At 41.6% G+C, this 20,902-nt stretch overlaps 1 protein-coding gene across 6 annotated transcripts in view; it reads left to right on the top strand.

Annotated features, from left to right (window-relative positions):
- LOC134355532 (high mobility group protein HMG-I/HMG-Y-like) overlaps positions 1-20,902 on the top strand; it is a 103,961-nt gene that overhangs the window by 25,164 nt on the left and 57,895 nt on the right. The window lies entirely within an intron of this gene.

The following is a 20,902-nucleotide window of genomic DNA, read 5'->3' on the forward strand; positions in this document are numbered from 1 at the left end:
AGTGGAAACTTTTATTTGGAAAATTTTTGACTGACATGTGGAACAGTTATTTGAGTATACAGCAGAAGGTATAGCAGATTGCTTGTCAGTCTTAGTCTCAACCTCAACCTGTTTTTCATTGTGTCTCACTGCCAAGCATGGCCGTTGAAACACTCCATAGATAGATAAAATAGAAATTTCTGTTGAATATATGTAGAAATAGTGTTCTCTTCAGAACAGAAGTAATGTTACTCAATACTAAAGTAAAAGTTGAGTTTGTTATATGCACAAGTACATGTAAGTACAGATCTAATGAAAAATTTACTTGTAGCAGTAGCACAGATACATAGATTGAAGTAAATTTATTATCAAAGTACATATATGTCACCATATACAGCACTGAGATTCATTTTCTTGCAGGCATAATCAATAGTTAATAGAATAACAACCATTATAGGATCAATGAAAGACTGCACCAATTTGGGTGTTCAACCAGTGTGGAAAAGCCAACAAACAATAATCATAATAAGTAAGTGATAAATATTGAGAAAATGAGATGAGGAGTCTTGGTTGTGGGAGCATTTCATTGATGGGGCAAGTGAAGCCAGATGAAGTTATCCTCTTTGGTTCAAGAGCCTGATGGCTGAAGGGTAATAACTGTTCTTGATCCTGGTGGTCTGAGTCCTGAGGCTCCTGTATCTTCTTCCTGATGGCAACAGTGGGAGTAGAACGTGTGATGGGAGTCCCTGTTGATTAACGCTGCTTTCCTGTGACGATGTTTTCTGTAGATGTGCTCAGTGGTGGGGATGGCTTTACTCATGATGGACTGGTCCATATCCATAACTCAGTAGGCCAGGCAGCATCTATGGAAAAGAGTACAGTCGACATTTCGGGCCGAGACTCTTCAGCAGGCCAGGACCTGGCCCGTTGTGGTCCTCCAGCAATTTGTGTGTGCTGCTTGGACTTTCTCTTGTTCGTATCCACAACTTGTAGCATTTTCCATTCAAGGGCATTGGTGTTTCCATACTAGGCTGGGATGCAACTAGTCCTCTCCTCTACATATCTATAGAAATTTGTTAAAGTTTTAGATGTCATTCCAAATCAAGAAGTAGAGTAGAAGCATTGCCGTGCTTTCTTTGTAATTGCAGTTATGTGCTGGGCCCAGGAAAATCTTCAATCAGCAATTTTGAATGTGGTGTTAGAGACAATATTCATAAGAGAAGCATAAATTATACAAGGAGAAACAGGATTAGAACAAAAAAAATGTGGTCGTGTTTGTTGCTTTAGTGAAGTAGGGCTGTGCAATTTGACTAATCTCCTTTAATACACCTTGTATGAAATACTTCTGGTAGGTTAAACACATGAACTTCTTATAATTACAAATGGTTCACTCTTTTTTTAAAACAAGTTGTCTACCACAGTTACTACTGTGGGAAAGTTGGGGCCATTACTGTATTGCAAAATAGGGGCATTTGTTTTTCACCTTTCTGCGTTAGTGAAGCATTAATGCCCACCTTTGCTGTGATTTACTCAAATTTTTAAATTGTTATCTGTATATGGATGAACGATCTGGCAGTTCTAGACTGGTTGCAATGTTAACTTGCATGCTGCATTGAACATGACAGACTGGATCATGTGGCAGGCATTATAAAATGGATAACTACCTGAAGCACCATAATCATAATGGATCAAGAGCTGAGAAATGGGGTTAACCTGAAATCCATCTTTTAGCTAGCATGAACAATGATTGAATGATTTTTCTTAATGCTGTAAATCTCTCTGATTCTGCAGTGCATTAGTAGGTACTGAGATGCAGGATACTTGGATAATGCTTTTAACCACATCAATTAAGGGGAAAAAAGTAAAGTTCGGATGTACTTGGTGAATGATCAATTTTGTAAGTCCATAGTCTGTATTTTCTTTTAGAACAGATGATGAGGCTCTCCACTGGTTGGGATCAACCATGGATATTGTGTCCAAGCTGTCTACATGATGCGCAAGCACTAGTGTAGTGCGATATGGAGGATAAGCTGTTACCCATGTAACAGATTCCCCCTCTCCACGCACTGATGAATCCAAAAGAATGAGAGGGACCTATACAGTTTGGTACCAGCAGCATATCTGGATCTGCCAGTCAGCATTGAACTCAACCTGGGTCTGTCTTAGCTCCAGAGTTTTCCTTGGGGCTTACTCCCGAAGCCTTCCCCATGAGTGGGTAATGCTGCAAGGCAGCGGAGGGTTGAGGTCAGAGTTTTCCTTGTGCTAGATGAGTTGCCAACCATTCCTGATGGGCCCCATCTGCCCGATGCAACTTGTTTTAAGGCACCAGTAACCTGCCTTTGCCCCTTCTCCTGTCAGTGGAAATGGTTGCACTGGGCTTGGTAGCTAAGCCATACATGAAGGCCAGGAGCTGGATTTAGTTCTCAGAGGCTATTTGAGATGCGCACCATTAGGAGTATTTAATAGGTAGGAGAGCTTATCCCACTACCTACCCCAGCTATGACAACCTTAAGGAACCGACAGACATTGGACGCTTTGTTTTAAAGAAATAGATGTGCTGTATGTAAAGTTATTATCTTCATTGTACTGGTAAGAACACTTCACAATTTAATTGCTCTGATTGATGTAGTAAGAACTTGTATTTAGTGTCTCCAGAGATCCCAAAGATTTTTAAATAATCCTTGGAATTATAATCTGTACTATAGGGAATGTGGCTGCCAGCTGTGCAGAGCAATGTGCTGTAATGGTCAATAATCAATACTCACTTTGATTAGTGCCTTTTTATCTTTTATACTTAAGAGCAGATTTAAAGTGCATCCAAAAAATTTCAAGACAATATTACTCCCTTGAGCTAAAATGTCAGCCTAATTTATAAACTAACATCTTTGGAATGGAACTGTGAGCCTGTATTCCGAATTTTAAAATAACACATGTGTCAGCTTGGGTTTATAGCACTGTTGCCTCTCTTGCTAGGCTACATGACTTGAGAGGCAGTATAACGCTTTCTCGTGGATGATGTTAAACTGAAGCCCTGTCTACTCTCTTACGTGGACCTAAATATACTATTTCAAAGAACAGCGAGGAGTTATTTATAGGTCCTGGATAGGCGATCAACTATTACTGAATCAAAAAAAAAGGCTGCTGGAAGAATTCAACCAGTCAGGCAGTGCCGATGGAAATGAGGGAGTAGCTGATATTTTTAGCTCAAGACTTGAGAATGCAAAGGAGAGCAAGTCAATATAATGAGAAATGAGGGAAAGGGGTGAGGCTGGAGCTGGTAAGCAATAGGTGGATCAAGGGTAGGAGGGGTTGATTGGAAGATGTAGCCAGTGGGAGGAGGGATATATAAAGGTTATGGTGGATGCCACAGATGGGGAAACAAAGGGAGAAGGTCTTGCAACCGTTGCAGAGAGGAAAGAAACTTTTACAAAGGAGCATTACTCATTCAAGATGTCGTCTTGTCATATCCCTCTGCGGGAGATTGCTGTGTGCAAATTGGTTGATTTGTTGCAAATAATAAGAACTTTTTAAAGTGATAATATTTAAATAGCCGTAAAATGATAGATGTTGTGATCAAAAAGCACATTGGTTGCTATTGTTGTGCCGAATATAGAGGGTTCATTGTGTCACGCAGATAATTAGTACTTTGCAACACAAATATAGCTGCTGTATTTAAAATCCAATATCATTTGCTGTAATATGACTGGCATATTAAAACAAAGTAAACAAAAAAAACTCCATAGTTACAATCATATTAGTGTTGGGTGACAATGCAGGATGTAAATGGCAGTAAATAGAATGTAAGATTACATATGTTAAGTATTAAAATGTTTGTATTGACTTATTATAATTGTACACTCAAGTTGGTTGAAGGCTATTTTAAGGTACTAATACTGAAATATTAATTATTTATGGCTTGCAATTGAATTCGTTTTTCATAACTTTGAATATTCAGTTGAATATTGCAGAGAAAATTTAGGTTCTTTGCATTCTGTGTAGGGAAACGTAGGTACAGGTGGTTTTAGTGCAGTGACCTCACCAAAGGGTCTAATGAAGAGCTATTCGAGATAAATGCTTTTTCACAAAATGTACACAATAATTTCTCAGCTTCTGTCCTTCTGATGCACCTAGAGTGTATTTCACACAACACACACAAAAAGCAGGAGGAACTCAACAGGCCAGGCAATATCCATGGAAAAGAGTACAGTTGATGTTTTGGGCTGACGAAGGGTTTCAGCCTGAAACATCGACTGCAGTCTTTTCCATGGATGCTGCCTGGCCTGCTGAGTTCCTCCAGCATTTTGTGTGTGTTACTTGGATTTCCAGCATTTGCAGATTTTCTCTTGTTTGTGAGTGTATTTCACACATTTGTTTCAGTATAACCTATTTCTTAAATGCTAAAAAAAATCTATACAATAGAAACAAGCTCAACTGCATAAAACACTTATATTTGCATCAGGGCATAACAAAAAAAATTTATAGCTGCTATATAAATAAAATATTTACTTCATTAGTTTTCAAGTGAAGAAACCTGGTGCTCTCTTAATTATCTGGTAAAGGCATAGAAATGGTTCGTGCAAGTGAATCACTGATGTTTTGCCTGCCACAATTTATTAAAATGCTGGCATGCTGTACAACTAGCCAGCTGTTGGTGTAGTGGCATCCGTACTGGACTTCGAGACAAGTGGTCACGGGTTCAGATCCAGCTGGCTCCTTGCATGCTTTCTATCCATGCTGGGTTGAGCGTTGAACTAGTAAAGAAAGACACAAACTGCTAAATGTCAAGGTTGCCACCCGATGTACCACATGGTTATACAACAATGCTGTATAACTAATGCAAGCACATATTTAACACTGCTTTGGGTGGATGTTATAATCCATTGTTCATATTCAGTTTTTACAGAACTAGAATCAGGTTTAATATCACTGACATATTTGTGAACTTCGTTGTTTTGCGGTAGCAGTACAGTGCAATACGTAAAATCAAACTACAAGTTATAATAAGAAATGTACTATATATAAATGTATTCTGTATATTTAATTTTATATCTAATGTAAAATTAATTTAAGTAGGTAGTGCAAATAGGGTGCAAAATTAGTAAACAACAGGAATTCTGCAGATGCTGGAAATTCAAGCAACGCACATCAAAGTCGCTGGTGAACGCAGCAGGCCAGGCAGCACCTCTAGGAAGAGGTGCAGTCGACGTTTCAGGCCGAGACTGAAGGAAGAGTGAGTAAGGGATTTGAAAGTTGGAGGGGGAGGGGGAGATCCAAAATGATAGGAGAAGACAGGAGAGGGAGGGATAGAGCCGAGAGCTGGACAGGTGATAGGCAAAAGGGGATACGAGAGGATCATGGGACAGGAGGTCCGGGAAGAAAGACAAGGCGGGGGGGGGGGAGACCCAGAGGATGGGCAAGAGGTATATTCAGAGGGTCAGAGGGAGAAAAAGGAGAGTGAGAGAAAGAATGTGTGCATAAAAATAAGTAACAGATGGGGTACGAGGGGGAGGTGGGGCCTGGAATCCGGGTCTCAAAGCTCTACGCTTCTTTTTGGATTCCAGACCTAATCAGTTCCCCTCTACCACCACTCGGCTCCGTCTAGCGGAATTAGTCCTTACTCTTAATAATTTCTCCTTTGGCTCCTCCCACTTCCTCCAAACTAAAGGTGTAGCTATGGGCACCCGTATGGGTCCTACCTTTTTGTTGGGTTTGTGGAACAATCTATGTTCCGTGCCTATTCTGGTATCTGTCCCCCACTTTTCCTTCGCTACATCGACGACTGCATTGGCGCTGCTTCCTGCACGCATGCAGAACTCGTTGACTTTATTAACTTTGCCTCCAACTTTCACCCTGCCCTCAAGTTTACCTGGTCCATTTCCGACACCTCCCTCCCCTTTCTAGATCTTTCTGTCTCTGTCTCTGGAGACAGCTTATCCACTGATGTCTACTATAAGCCTACTGACTCTCACAGCTATCTGGACTATTCCTCTTCTCACCCTGTCTCTTGCAAAAACGCCATCCCCTTCTCGCAATTCCTCCATCTCCGCCGCATCTGCTCTCAGGATGAGGCTTTTCATTCTAGGACGAGGGAGATGTCTTCCTTTTTTAAAGAAAGGGGCTTCCCTTCCTCCACTATCAACTCTGCTCTTAAACGCATCTCCCCCATTTCACGTACATCTGCTCTCACTCCATCCTCTCGCCACCCCACTAGGAATAGGGTTCCCCTGGTCCTCACCTACCACCCCACCAGCCTCTGGGTCCAACATATTATTCTCCGTAATTTCCGCCACCTCCAACGGGATCCCACCACTAAGCACATCTTTCCCTCCCCCCCCCCCCGCATTCCGCAGGGATCGCTCCCTACGCAACTCCCTTGTCCATTCGTCCCCCCCATCCCTCCCCACTGATCTCCCTCCTGGCACTTATCCGTGTAAGCGGAACAAGTGCTACACATGCCCTTATACTTCCTCCCTTACCACCATTCAGGGCCCCAAACAGTCCTTCCAGGTGAGGCAACACTTCACCTGTGAGTCGACTGGGGTGATATACTGCGTCCGGTGCTCCCGATGTGGCCTTTTATATATTGGCGAGACCCGACGCAGACTGGGGGACCGCTTTGCTGAACATCTACGCTCTGTCCGCCAGAGAAAGCAGGATCTCCCAGTGGCCACGCATTTTAATTCTACATCCCATTCCCATTCTGACATGTCTATCCACGGCCTCCTCTACTGTAAAGATGAAGCCACACTCAGGTTGGAGGAACAACACCTTATATTCCGTCTGGGTAGCCTCCAACCTGATGGCATGAACATCGACTTCTCTAACTTCCGCTAAGGCCCCACCTCCCCCTCGTACCCCATCTGTCACTTATTTTTATACACACATTCTTTCTCTCACTCTCCTTTTTCTCCCTCTGTCCCTCTGAATATACCTCTTGCCCATCCTCTGGGTCCCCCCCCCTTGTGTTTCTTCCCGGACCTCCTGTCCCATGATCCTCATATCCCCTTTTACCTATCACCTGTCCGGCTCTTGGCTCTATCCCTCCCCCTCCTGTCTTCTCCTATCATTTTGGATCTCCCCCTCCCCCTCCAACTTTCAAATCCCTTACTCACTCTTCCTTCAGTTAGTCCTGACGAAGGGTCTCGGCCTGAAACGTCGACTGCACCTCTTCCTACAGATGCTGCCTGGCCTGCTGCGTTCACCAGCAACTTTGATGTGTGTTGCAAAATTAGTAAGGTAGTGTTCATGGGTTGTTACATTGTCCATTCAAAAATCTGATGGTAGAGGGGAGGAGAGAGGAAGAGGAGCGGTTCCTAAAATGTTGAGTGTATGTCTTCAGGCTCCTGTACCTCCTTCCTGATGGTAGTAACTAGAAGAAGCTATGTCCTGGGTGATGGGGGCCCTTAAGATGGAAGTTGCTTCGGCTATGATTTATAATATTATTATGAAACTTAGGAAAGCTCCATTTGATAAGATTAGGGTAGATTGGGAACAGGAATTGGGGCTTACCATTTCTGTGGATGATTGGGGGCAGATTTTACAATTAGTTAATACTTCCTCTATTTGTGCTAAACATTCCCTAATTCAATTTAAAGTGGTTCATAGAGCACATATGTCCAAAGATAAGTTAGCGCGTTTTTACTCGCATATTAATCCTTTCTGTGATAGATGTTCGGGGCAGATAGCCTCTTTAACTCATATGTTTTGGTCTTGCCCTACTTTGGAAACTTTTTGGAGAGATATTTTCAATATTATTTCTAAGGTATTAAATATAGATATCTCTCCTCACCCTATTACTGCTATCTTTGGACTACCTAAAATTTCTAGTAATCTTTCCCCTTCAGCCCGTAGAATGATTGCATTTCTTACTTTAATGGCGAAAAGATGTATTTTACAACATTGGAAAGAGCTTAATGCTCCAACTACCTTTTTTTGGTTTTCTCAGACGATTTTATGTTTGAATCTGGAGAAAATTAGAAGTAACCTTTATGATTCTTCATTTAAATTTGAACAGATTTGGGGACCTTTTATTCGATATTTTCATTTAATGTAATATTTACCCTTCTTGTTTTTTTTTCACTGTTTTAATGGAGGTCGGGATTGAGGACGTGATTTTAAGTTTAACTCTGTTTGGTTTCAAGTTAGCCCATTGCTTTGCTTTGCTTTTAGTTAGTTGCACGGTGGGTTTTTTTTTTGGGGTTTTTTTTTCTTTTTTTCCATTGATATATATAAAATCTAGTATACTATTATGTTATCTTGGTTTCTTATGCTTAAATTACATTGTTTGTAGTATTTTCTTTTTGGTATTGTTATCTTTTGGAATTTTATTATACTTTAACATTGTATTAATGTTTATATGGCTTACCTTTTTTGTATACTTACTCAATAAAAAGATTTAAAAAGAAAGAAAGATGGAAGTTGCCTTTTTGAGGCATTGTCTTTTGAAGATGTCCTTGATGTGGGGGTGGAGCTGGCAATAGTACTAGGTAAATATAATCAAAGAGAGAATGTAAATATCATCTTAAATACAAACAACAGGAATTCTGCAGATGGTCCCAGGATTCTCTCAGTAAGGGCCTCACCTTTGTCCCCCTTCGCCCACACCTCACTGAGTTCCGTGTTCGCCATGATGCGGAACTTCCGCCGTCTCCGTCTCCGAGCCTACTTCTTCGGCAAGGACTCTTCCACCCCCACCGATGACCCCTTCTCCCGTCTTCAACCCTCCTCTTCTTCATGGACACCCCGCTCTGGTCTTCTGCCTGCTCTGGATCTCTTTATTGCCAACTGCCGACGGGACATCAACCGTCTCGACTTCACCGCACCTTGTCCCCATTCCAACCTCACTCCTTCGGAACTCTCTGCTCTCCACTCCCTCCGCACTAATCCTAACCTTATTATTAAACCCGCTGATAAGGGGGATGTTGTTGTAGTCTGGCGTACTGACCTCTACCTTGCCGAGGCACAGCGACAACTCGCGGATACCTCCTCTTATTTACCCCTCGATCGTGACCCCACTAAGAAGCACCAGGCCATTGTCTCCCACACTATCAACGACTTTATCCGCTCAGGGGATCTCCCATTCACTGCTACCAACCTTATAGTTCCTACACCCCGCACTTCCCGTTTCTACCTCCTACCCAAGATCCACAAACCTGCCTGTCCTGGCCGACCTATTGTCTCAGCTTGCTCCTGCCCCACCGAACTCGTTTCTGCATACCTCAACACTGTTTTATCACCCCTTGTTCAATCCCTTCCGACCTATGTTCGTGACACTTCTCACGCTCTTAAACTTTTCGATGATTTTAAGTTCCCTGGCCCCCACCGCTTTATTTTCACCATGGATGTCCAGTCCTTATATACTTCCATCCCCCATCAGGAAGGTCTCAAAGCTCTACGCTTCTTTTTGGATTCCAGACCTAATCAGTTCCCCCCTACCACCACTCTGCTCCGTCTAGCGGAATTAGTCCTTACTCTTAATAATTTCTCCTTTTGCTCCTCCCATTTCCTCCAAACTAAAGGTGCAGCTATGGGCACCCGTATGGGTCCTAGCTATGCCTGCCTTTTTGTTGGGTTTGTGGAACAATCTATGTTCCGTGCCTATTCTGGTATCTGTCCCCCACTTTTCCTTCGCTACATCGACGACTGCATTGGCGCTGCTTCCTGCACGCATGCAGAACTCGTTGACTTTATTAACTTTGCCTCCAACTTTCACCCTGTCCTCAAGTTTACCTGGTCCATTTCTGACACCTCCCTCCCCTTTCTAGATCTTTCTGTCTCTGTCTCTGGAGACAGCTTATCCACTAATGTCTACTATAAGCCTACTGACTCTCACAGCTATCTGGACTATTCCTCTTCTCACCCTGTCTCTTGCAAAAACGCTATCCCCTTCTCGCAATTCCTCCATCTCCGCCGCATCTGCTCTCAGGATGAGGCTTTTCATTCTAGGACGAGGGAGATGTCTTCCTTTTTTAAAGAAAGGGGCTTCCCTTCCTCCACTATCAACTCTGCTCTTAAACGCATCTCCCCCATTTCACGTACATCTGCTCTCACTCCATCCTCCCGCCACCCCACTAGGAATAGGGTTCCCCTGGTCCTCACCTACCACCCCACCAGCCTCCGGGTCCAACATATTATTCTCTGTAACTTCCGCCACCTCCAACGGGATCCCACCACTAAGCACATCTTTCCCTCCCCCCCCCTCTCTGCATTCTGCAGGGATCGCTCCCTACACAACTCCCTTGTCCATTCGTCCCCCCCATCCCTCCCCACTGATCTCCCTCCTGGCACTTATCCGTGTAAGCGGAACAAGTGCTACACATGCCCTTATACTTCCTCCCTTACCACCATTCAGGGCCCCAAACAGTCCTTCCAGGTGAGGCATCACTTCACCTGTGAGTCGACTGGGGTGATATACTGCGTCCGGTGCTCCCGATGTGGCCTTTTATATATTGGTGAGACCCGATGCAGACTGGGAGACCGCGTTGCTGAACATGTATGCTCTGTCCACCAGAGAAAACAGGATCTCCCGGTGGCCACACATTTTAATTCCAGATCCCATTCCCATTCTGACATGTCTATCCACGGCCTCCTCTACTGTAAAGATGAAGCCACACTCAGGTTGGAGGAACAACACCTTATATTCCGTCTGGGTAGCCTCCAACCTGATGGCATGAACATTGACTTCTCTAACTTCCATTAATGCCCCACCTCCCCCTCGTACCCCATATGTTACTCATTTTTATGCACACATTCTTTCTCTCACTCTCCTTTTTCTCCCTCTGTCCCTCTGAATATACCTCTTGCCCATCCTCTGGGTCACCCCCCCCCCCGTCTTTCTTGCCGGACCTCCTGTCCCATGATCCTCTCGTATCCCCTTTTGCCTATCACCTGTCCAGCTCTCGGCTCTATCCCTCCCCCTCCTGTCTTCTCCTATCATTTTGCATCTCCCCCTCCCCCTCCAGCTTTCAAATCCCTTACTCACTCTTCCTTCAGTTAGTCCTGACGAAGGGTCTCGGCCTGAAACGTCGACTGCGCCTCTTCCTATAGATGCTGCTTGGCCTGCTGCGTTCACCAGCAACTTTGATCTATCATCTTAAATAAATTGATATATAAAATGATACAATTGCTACATAGGTATCCTGCTGAACTTGACCATTTCCATTCCAAGATTACATTCCGTTGCAACTACTTCCCCAAATGCAGTATAAAATTTAGTAATTTAAATAATGTGTATCTTCAAGATGATTAATCGTTATTTTCCAGTCAGTGTGTACCTTCAGGCATCTATACCTTCTTCTTAATGGTAGCAATGTTGAGTGCATGTCTTCAGGCTTCTGTACCTCCTTCCTGATGGTAGTAATGAGAAGAAGGCCTAACCTGGGTGATGGGGGTCCTTAATGATGGATGCCACCTTTCTGAGACATCGCTCCTTGAAGATGTCCTGGATACTACGGACTCTAGTGCCCATTTATCTTAAAGTCTCAACCAAGCGCTTTAAATGGGTTGAGAGAAATTTTGCCACTAATGGAAAAAGTGAGAAAGACAAGTCTGGTGTAGGTGGAGAAAAAAAAGCATTGATGTGCAAAAAGCTGCTTATCTAAAAGTGTGGCATTTTGAAGAAATGTTTGTATTTGTTAGATAGTGCAAGATTATCAGCTACTTGTTTTGCTCATTACAAGTACATTTGATTCTGCTCAAGAATCTCCACCCTCTCCTATCTGTATTTGTTCAGGCAAAACAGGAGGAGGGATATACAGTATGTGGCTAAGTCTACAACCAGATAAGTGCAGCTTTTCCAAATCAGCAGAGTAACAAAGCTGCTGTTTTCTCAGTTGTTACCTTAGTAACAATTATTGATATTCACTAATCTTTCAAATTAAAGAGTAAGTTTGAAGTAAAGAAGTTAAGAATTAATTAACTTTCCAATAGTCCCAATACTCCTGGATCTATCTAGCCAAAAGCAACATTTCAACAGTACCAGGCACAAGCATAAAATCTGATGCTGTTTGAAAAATTATGAATCTCACTGATCCTATCATGTATCATGGGTAGTTATTTATTTTGGCCAGTAAGATACCCATCATTCAAATAAGAGTAGATTTTTTTAATACTATTGACCACCTACATAAAATAATTTTAACTTAAATGCTTTGTGTAGGCTCACATCCTGCATGGAGCGAAGATTGCCTGCTGAGCAATGTAATTCATGCCATTTGTCATTCTATTGCTCATTGATATATAAAAAACACCGGATTAAATATTATGAATAAAGCATTCAAAGTAATATTCATTCATTGATTCTAAGCCAAGAGAGGAAGTAAGAATTCTCTTTGGCAAAGAGAGTTTTTTTTTGCTCTTCTGAAATCCCACAGAAAACGAGCCTCTAGACACATTTCAGATTTCATTTAATGTCCACTTCCTGTACAGAGGCAAAAAAAATTATTGTTTGTGTCATAAAACATTCAGTGTTGAAATGAAATAATTTTTGTCTGAGTGACACAATCTGAAGTCCTGTTTCATCAGTCATTAGCTTTGAAAAGTTTTGATTACCTGAATGTGATTTTATGCATTTATTATTTATCCAGAGGTACTTTGATAATTTGTTTACAATAGAAGTTAAAGATGGTGTTAGATCAAACAAGAATTGTTTGTGTTGCAAAAGAAATAGATTGATGTTTGACAAACCTAGGAAATAAAGGCTGTCCAATATATTGATAAGAAATGAGAAAACTAAATTAGTTAGTGATAGACATTAGAGAAAAAGCTTCTCTGAGTTTGTAGATAGGAACACTGAAATCACTTTGAACTCTGTATATTGAGACAGGCAAAATTGTGTTGGGGAATAAGGAAATGCCACAGAAATGGAACTAATATATTTTGTCTCAGGCTGTATCAAAGAAAGCATAAAATATCTGATGAACAATAGATTTTGTAGGAGGAGCTGTAAGAACTTGCCATTAGTACCAAAATAATATTATAGAAATGAATGACTCAAACTACCACTAAATCCCAGAACCTGCAGAGGAGGCTCTAGGGGCAGTGACTCTATCAAATATTGCTGTGATGATTGTACGTTCTAGTATCAATTGTTTGGCGACAATAAAGTGTGAAGTATTATCTGTCACCTTACAAAACTTTAGAGCCCAGAGAGGTTTTTGCAGATTGGAAGGCAGCAAATGTAACCGCACTTTTTAAGAAAGGGGAAGAGGGAAAATTGGAAGCTACAGACATGTGAGTTTGGCATCAACAACAGAGAAAGTACATGAGGTATTGTTGGCAGGGAACTTAATCAGTTTAGTAAGAGTCGACATGGATGAATGGAAGGGAAATCTCATGTGGCAAATCCTATTTATTTGAGGTTGTAACCTGTATCAGAAGAGTGGGAGAACCAGCAGATATGCTGAACTTGTACTTACTGAAGACTTTCACAGAGACGCTACAAAAGTGACATTAAACAAAGTAAGAGGACAAAGAGTTGGGTGTACTGTGCTGGTGTGGATGGAGGATTGGCTAATGTTTATAAAGGAGTGTAGGGATAAGTGGGTCACTTTGGGTTAGGAGAGTGTGACTAGAGGAATATAGGAGGTATTGGTATTGAGCCCCAGAATTTTACAGTCAATATTAATAATTTGGATGATGAGACAAAATGTAATAAATCTGTACTTGCTGATGAATGGAAGCTCATTGAGGACCCAACAGACTGCTGATGCTGGAATATTGAGCAACAAGCTTGTGTTGAGCTGTGTTGATTGGTGTGTGGCTTCCAAGGAATAATATATAGATTATGTGAATAGGTGATACAAATGGATGGCAATGTTGATAAATGCAAGGACATCCACTTTGGAATCAAAAATGTAAATGTGGAGTCCCTTCAAAATGATGGGAGATTAGTTTTGGGTGTCATACCCGAATTGCTGACCAGGACGAGGGAGATGTCCTTTTTTAAAGAAAGGGGCTTCCCTTCCTCCACTATCAACTCTGCTCTCAAACGCATCTCTCCCATTTCACGTACATCTGCTCTCACTCCATCCTCCCGCCACCCCACTAAGAATAGGGTTCCCCTGGTCCTCACCTACCACCCCACCAGCCTCCGGGTCTAACATATTATTCTGTGTAACTTCCGCCACCACCAACGAGATCCCACCACTAAGCACATCTTTCCCTTCCCCCCTCTCTGCTTTCCGCAGGGATCGCTCCCTACGTGACTCCCTTGTCCATTCGTCCCCCCCATCCCTCCCCACTGATCTCCCTCCTGGCACTTATCCTTGTAAGCGGAACAAGTGCTACACATGCCCTTACACTTCCTCCCTTACCACCATTCAGGGCCCCAAACAGTCCTTCCAGGTGAGGCATCACTTCACCTGTGAGTCGACTGGGGTGATATACTGCGTCCGGTGCTCCCGATGTGGCCTTTTATATATTGGCGAGACCCGATGCAGACTGGGAGACCGCTTTCCTGAACACCTACACTCTGTCCGCCATAGAAAGCAGGATCTCCCAGTGGCCACACATTTTAATTCCAGATCCCATTCCCATTCTGACATGTCTATCCACGGCCTCCTCTACTGTAAAGATGAAGCCACACTCAGGTTAGAGGAACAACACCTTATATTCCGTCTGGGTAGCCTCCAACCTGATGGCATGAACATCGACTTCTCTAACTTCTGCTAATGCCCCACCTCCCCCTCGTACCCCATCTGTTATTTATTTTTATACACACATTCTTTCTCTCACTCTCCTTTTTCTCCCTCTGTCCCTCTGACTATACCCCTTGCCCATCCTCTGGGATTCCCCCCCCCTTGTCTTTCTCCCCGGAGCTCCTGTCCCATGATCCTCTCATTTCCGCTTTGCCAATCACCTGTCCAGCTCTTGGCTCCATCCCTCCCCCTCCTGTCTTCTCCTATCATTTTGCATCTCCCCCTCCCCCTCCCACTTTCAAATCTCTTACTATCTCTTCCTTCAGTTAGTCCTGACGAAGGGTCTCGGTCTGAAATGTCGACTGTACCTCTTCCTAGAGATGCTGCCTGGCCTGCTGCGTTCACCAGCAACTTTGATGTGTGTTGCTTGAATTTCCAGCATCTGCAGCATTCCTGTTGTTTGTGAAAGTTAATGTAAGTTTATGGTAAATAATTAGAAATGCAATAAAATGCTGAAGTAATAGTAAGGTATATTGAGTGCAAGATTTAAAAACGTTGTCTTTATAATTTGACTTTAATTTCTCTGTGAAATTGACAGCTATCTCTGGGTGTTTGCATATTTGTAGCTTAATGCAGAAACCCTGAAGATGCTAAAGTGATTGACACTGACTTCACAGGCAACTCTTTTTTTATATATGTATAGCCATCTCCTGTTTGATGCAATCCCAGAAATCACTTGCTGCAGTGAATGTCAAGTATTTGCAAACTAGGTCTGTTTCAAAAACAGGCTGAAAATCTTCAGTTTAATTGCCTGGATTTCTCCAGTCTTTATAATATGCTAGGTCATGATTTATGCTCATGAAGCTTTACGGCTTTAAAAAGCAACTATATCTAACGTGTATATGTTTCCATCTTCTAAAGATATTATCAATTTAAGGAATTTTAAACTGTTCCGGAGATTTATAAACTTAAGACTCTACTGGAGGTTGGAAGAAAATGGATATGGAAAACTTTTGCATACCTAAATGCTTAAATATAGTTTAATAACAGTTTGTTTCTAGTTTCCTGTCTGTATTCTTTACCTTGCATGGTTACTTAGCCATTTTGATGGCAGCACACTGTGCACCAAAAAAAAACACTTTGATTGATTCCACCAAAAAAAACACTTTGAATTAATGCTTCACAACATTGGGGAAGCACTTTCCACAGGTTGGTAATCCTTGAGATGAATGCAGTGAAAATTGCACTGATGCAGGATATTTTTCTGCGTACCTAGGACCCTGAGTTACATTCTCATGTATATAATGCCCCTACCAAGCTTGACATTGCTGAATTATATATTTTTTTCCCTAATTCTTAATCAAAGTTAATGTATTATTGTTAGGTTGCCTGCCCTCTAGGTTTTTACTAATAATAGGTGGGAAGTGATATGGAAGCTAACAGAAAATGTTACACACATTCAACAGGTCAGAAAGCACCTGTTTATGTAGAGCAAATTTTAATGTTTCAGGTTGGTTTCTTTTGTCTCTACTCTAATGTCTTGTATTTCATATCGATTTGCCATGCATGTCAAGGAAGCTCGGTGGAGGATCTAGTAAGCGAAGGGTGTTGTAGTACACATAACAAAGCAATAATTTTAGTGGTTATAAGTAGTTTTCTGTCATTCAGAAAGAACTTAAGAAGGGCATTCTGATAGGGTGGCAGCAATTGTTGAATTTGAATTTGAATTGAAACTGGTCTTTGGAAGAATGTTGATCAATAACAGTTGTAAGTGAATTTGTTTTTATATTGCAGGTAAAGACATTTACAACATTGCGCACACATACACAGCTGTAATAATGAGTCATTGAATGTTTTCTGGGAAGTGCTCAAGTGTCTTGAACAGTTTCCTTTTGTCTACGATTAATTCATTCCAACTTGCGTACTTTGATAATGTGAGGGCATCATGGTCCACTTTTCTCCGTAGGATATGTAGGCATATAACTACATAAAACTTTTAACAGAATAGATTGTCACTCCTTTAATTGTTTTGGAATTTGTAAACCATTTCTCTGGGTCCAAAAGACACCTAATTTTGAGTTATTTTTATGAATTTCATGTCCATCAATGTTGATTATACTCATACATGCTTAATAAGCAAGGAGAGAACTAATTTTAATTAAAAAAATATAAAATATAAAATATTGTGCAGGGAAATATCCATTCTTATTTTATGCAGAAAATGTTACGCTCTTCAAATGCCTAAGTATATATTTTTTGAGTCAGATAGCAGAAGTCCGTTGTATTATCTTGCAGCTACTTTGTTTATGTTGTGTCACTGATGGGTGTACTGAGGTCCACATGAGGTATAATTGTTATGTACCCCGTAACTGGGTTGCCAAACCAGCAGAAATGGACCACTTAGTTGGAGTCTGGATTACTGGAACTAATAAAGTTTTATTAAAGAAATAAGCAACACAGTACTCTAATCAAAAGGATATAAATGCAACAGTTTAGCAATGATAAAACACACGTACACAGAACTAGGATAATAGGATCAATCAAGCTCTATCGCAGTCTACGGGTAAATGATCAGTTTCAAGTGACGCAAAGTTCAGTTCAATTTAGTTCAGTTCAGTTCGCAGTAATCGCTGTTGTGCTGTCAGGGCGGGGAGAAGAGAGAGAGCGAAAGCGAATGAATATTCAAAACGGATTCCAAACAGACCTTCGATATTCCTCGCAGTTAGCTTTCGGGCGAGCCCTTTGTAATGTCTTCTGAGGTCACCGACTGTGACCCCTCCATTCCAGATACGATCGTTCTTCTGCGGTGAACCCGGCACCCAGGCAAGGGCGGACGCACACACCGGGTTCCTGCCCGACCGTATCTTTCCACCCTGTGCGTCTATGGCTGGTCCCGCGACCAGACCTCCAAAACTCGCACCAACTTGTGGGGGCACACCGCTTCCAGGGTCTCGTTACCTCGTGGTGTCGTGTGTCTGTTGCCTTAGCAAACCTGTCCCTTTTTATCCCCCTGCTGGAGTATCGCCTGTCCATCAAACTTCAAACAGTTCAGGGTTCAAAGCCACCGGTCTCTGACAATACTTGGAACTGTGTCTCCTTTTCGTTAATCCCTCTCGTCTCTCATTAACATTTCTGAATGTTCCCCCATTGTCCTCTTATCGGCATCAATCTTCTGATAATTTGGTCTGTCGTCACACAATGCATCATTTATATTTTCAGTGGAAAGCTCCTGATGAGAAAGGATAACATTTTATAATAGTTCTGCTGAGGAATCTATAGCATTGGGTGTGATTTCTGTTTGATTTGAGAACGCATGCTTTTCTGCTAATGATGTCCCATTGGCAGATAAGGATGGTTTTTTTTCCCCCTGGTGATTTCAGCTGTCTTGAGAGTAGCTTTTATAATTCCATTTAAAACTCAGTTGATAACTTTAATAGAAAAAAATCAAATGTATCACTATATTTTATTCTGGAAAATGCTATATAAGAAGCCATTCTTATTTAGAAAAATTTGTGATTCGGAAGAGTTGCTTCAATTACATGAATTCATTGCATATTTGAACTTCTGATGTTATTTATACATTTAAAAAAGTTAAATGATATGCTCTGAGTAAGAATGTATTGTCAAAGACATTTATGTACACTTAGGAATTGGATAGGTTAGCGCTTTCCTTTAATGCTCAAATCACACAGACGTTTTTAATCTAAGTAAATATTTTCAGCTGAAATTGGACCTGCTACTTGTGCTTATATTAACAAGTCTGATCTTGTGTCAGACTTGGTCCTAATGTTCCCAGTTTTTTCCCAACATCTGAGGTCCCTTGTCTCCCTTACACCTAGTGTTATTGCTATTTGTACAATGCTTTTATGCCCTTGCAGGTTTAAACAGGTACTTTTGGATGCAAGCTACAACTTTCATTGAACAGTCAAAGTGCAATTAGCATTAAGTCTTGAACGCTAAGGAACTCTCTGATAGTGCCTTTCTCAAGGAGCCTATTGTTCCCAATCCAGGCAAAGTGACCCTCTCCACTCACCATTCAAAGTTTTCATACACTCAGTGGCCACTTTATTAGTTATCTCTTGTACCTAACAAAGTGGCCACAGAAATATGTTCAAGGTCTTCTGCTTCTGTAGCCCATCCACTCTAAGGTTCGACATGTGCATTCAGAGATGCTCTTCTGCACACCACCGTTGGAACACTTGGTTGTTTGAGTTACAGTCAGCTTGAACCAGTCTGGCCATCCTCCTCTATCCTCTCTCATTAACAAGGCATTTTCACCCACAGAACTGCTGCTCACTGGATTATTTTTGGTTCTTTGCACCATTCTCTGTAAAGACTGTTAATGCATGAAAATCCCAGGAGATCAGCAGTTTCTGAGATACTCAGACCGCCCTGACTGGCATCATCAATCATTCCACGGTCAAAGTCACTTAAATCACCTTTCTTCCCCATTCTGATGTTTGGTCTTAACAACTACTAAACCTTTTGACCATGTCTGCATGGTTTTATGCACTGAGTTGATACCACGTGATTGCCTGATTAGACATTTACATTAACGTGTAGTGTACAGGTGTACCTAATAAAGTGACCACAGAGTGTAGTTCATCAGTAATGAGGCCAAAGAGCCCACACAGCATGCAATAATTGCTCACATCCTGTTTTACAGCACCATCTGCACTGCACATAACAAATCCTGAATGAATCCCTGACTAGTTACTGAAATGGCTTGTTTAGTTATTGTCAGCAGTATGTACCTTACACTCATGAATCTAGTGAGGGCGTGAAATTTATTCCTTTGTTCCTCATGCGAGTGGGATTTTGGAACAGACAGCTGAAGCCCCTATCTCCACCATGATAACCGTTGAGACTGCTGCCATGGAGAGTATTCACCTCTCAGATCAGCAGATAGCAACACGTCTGTAGCTGTGCTAATTTGGGTGAATCCTGTCGGGGCCATTTACTTTTGAGTATAAACCCACCATAGTTTGAAAAGTCTTTTCGGCTAATCTCATGATATTCGAAGGGAAAACCAATTAGCTATTGTGCTTTATGCAGTACCTAAAACATGTGGACCAATTTTGAGATCATAGTTTGTTTTGAGAAAACACATTTGTAAATAGTAAATGCACTATTTCTGCTGGAACCATTTTTTAAAATAATATTTGGTTTGTTTTTGTTTTGTTAAAGAGAGGGCCAACTGATGCATACCTTTGGAATTTCATGGCTGTTTGCCTGACACCTCCAGTTTGATATCTGGCAAAGCTTAACATTCCAAATCTCTGACCAGCAAGAGTGATTAACTTCTTTGTTCGTTCCTACTTTAAGCAGTTGGTAAAACTGCTCTTCCTGATCCACCATCTCTTACTTTGTTTGCTTGTGCATGAACCACAAGCCACAGTGGAATCTGTGACCTTAGTGACTAATGTCAGGCTGAGAAAAGAGTTGAATTTAAATTTATCTTATTCCAAGCATTTGAAAGATCCTGAAAAGTAAAGTTGTCAGTTGCAAACTCCATGCTGAGGAAGACTGTTCTTTTCGTTTTGAATAATGTCCTTTCTATTATATTTGCTCAGCTTTAAAATTTATTGTGTTGAAGAGATGAGGCATTTTTTAAATTCCACTTTATAATCTCTGATTCCTCAGGAAAAATTATTTTGCTTCACGGAAAATAAAATTGCTGTATATTTAAAATTAATTTTTAGGATCTGAGTATCACTAGTAAATCCAGAATTTTTGCCCATCCCTAATTGCCATGAGACAATTATGGTGAATGACTGCCTTGAAATGCTTCAGTCCTTCTGATCAGAATCAGTATGCAGTTTAATATCACTGGCATATGTCGTGAAATTTGTTGTCTTTGCAGCAGTCAAAGTGAAGGATAACCCAAAGAGCTTTTACAGGTATATTAAGAGCAAAAGGATTGTAAGGGATAAAATTGGTCCTCTTGAAGATCAGAGTGGTCGGCTATGTGCGGAACCAAAGGAAATGGGGGAGATCTTAAATAGGTTTTTTTCGGTCTGTGTTTACGAAGGAAACTGGCATGAAGTCTATGGAATTAAGGGAAACAAGTAGTGAGATCATGGAAACTGTACAGATCGAAAAGGAAGAGGTCCTTGCTGTCTTGAGGAAAATTAAAGTGGATAAATCCCCGGGACCTGACAGGGTGTTCCCTCGGACCTTGAAGGAGACTAGTGTTGAAATTGCAGGGGCCCTGGCTGAAATATTTAAAACGTCGCTGTCTACGGGTGAGGTGCCGGAGGATTGGAGAGTGGCTCTTGTTGTTCCGT

Source organism: Mobula hypostoma, chromosome 13, assembly GCF_963921235.1.
Source record: "Mobula hypostoma chromosome 13, sMobHyp1.1, whole genome shotgun sequence".
Lineage (NCBI taxonomy): Eukaryota > Metazoa > Chordata > Chondrichthyes > Myliobatiformes > Myliobatidae > Mobula > Mobula hypostoma.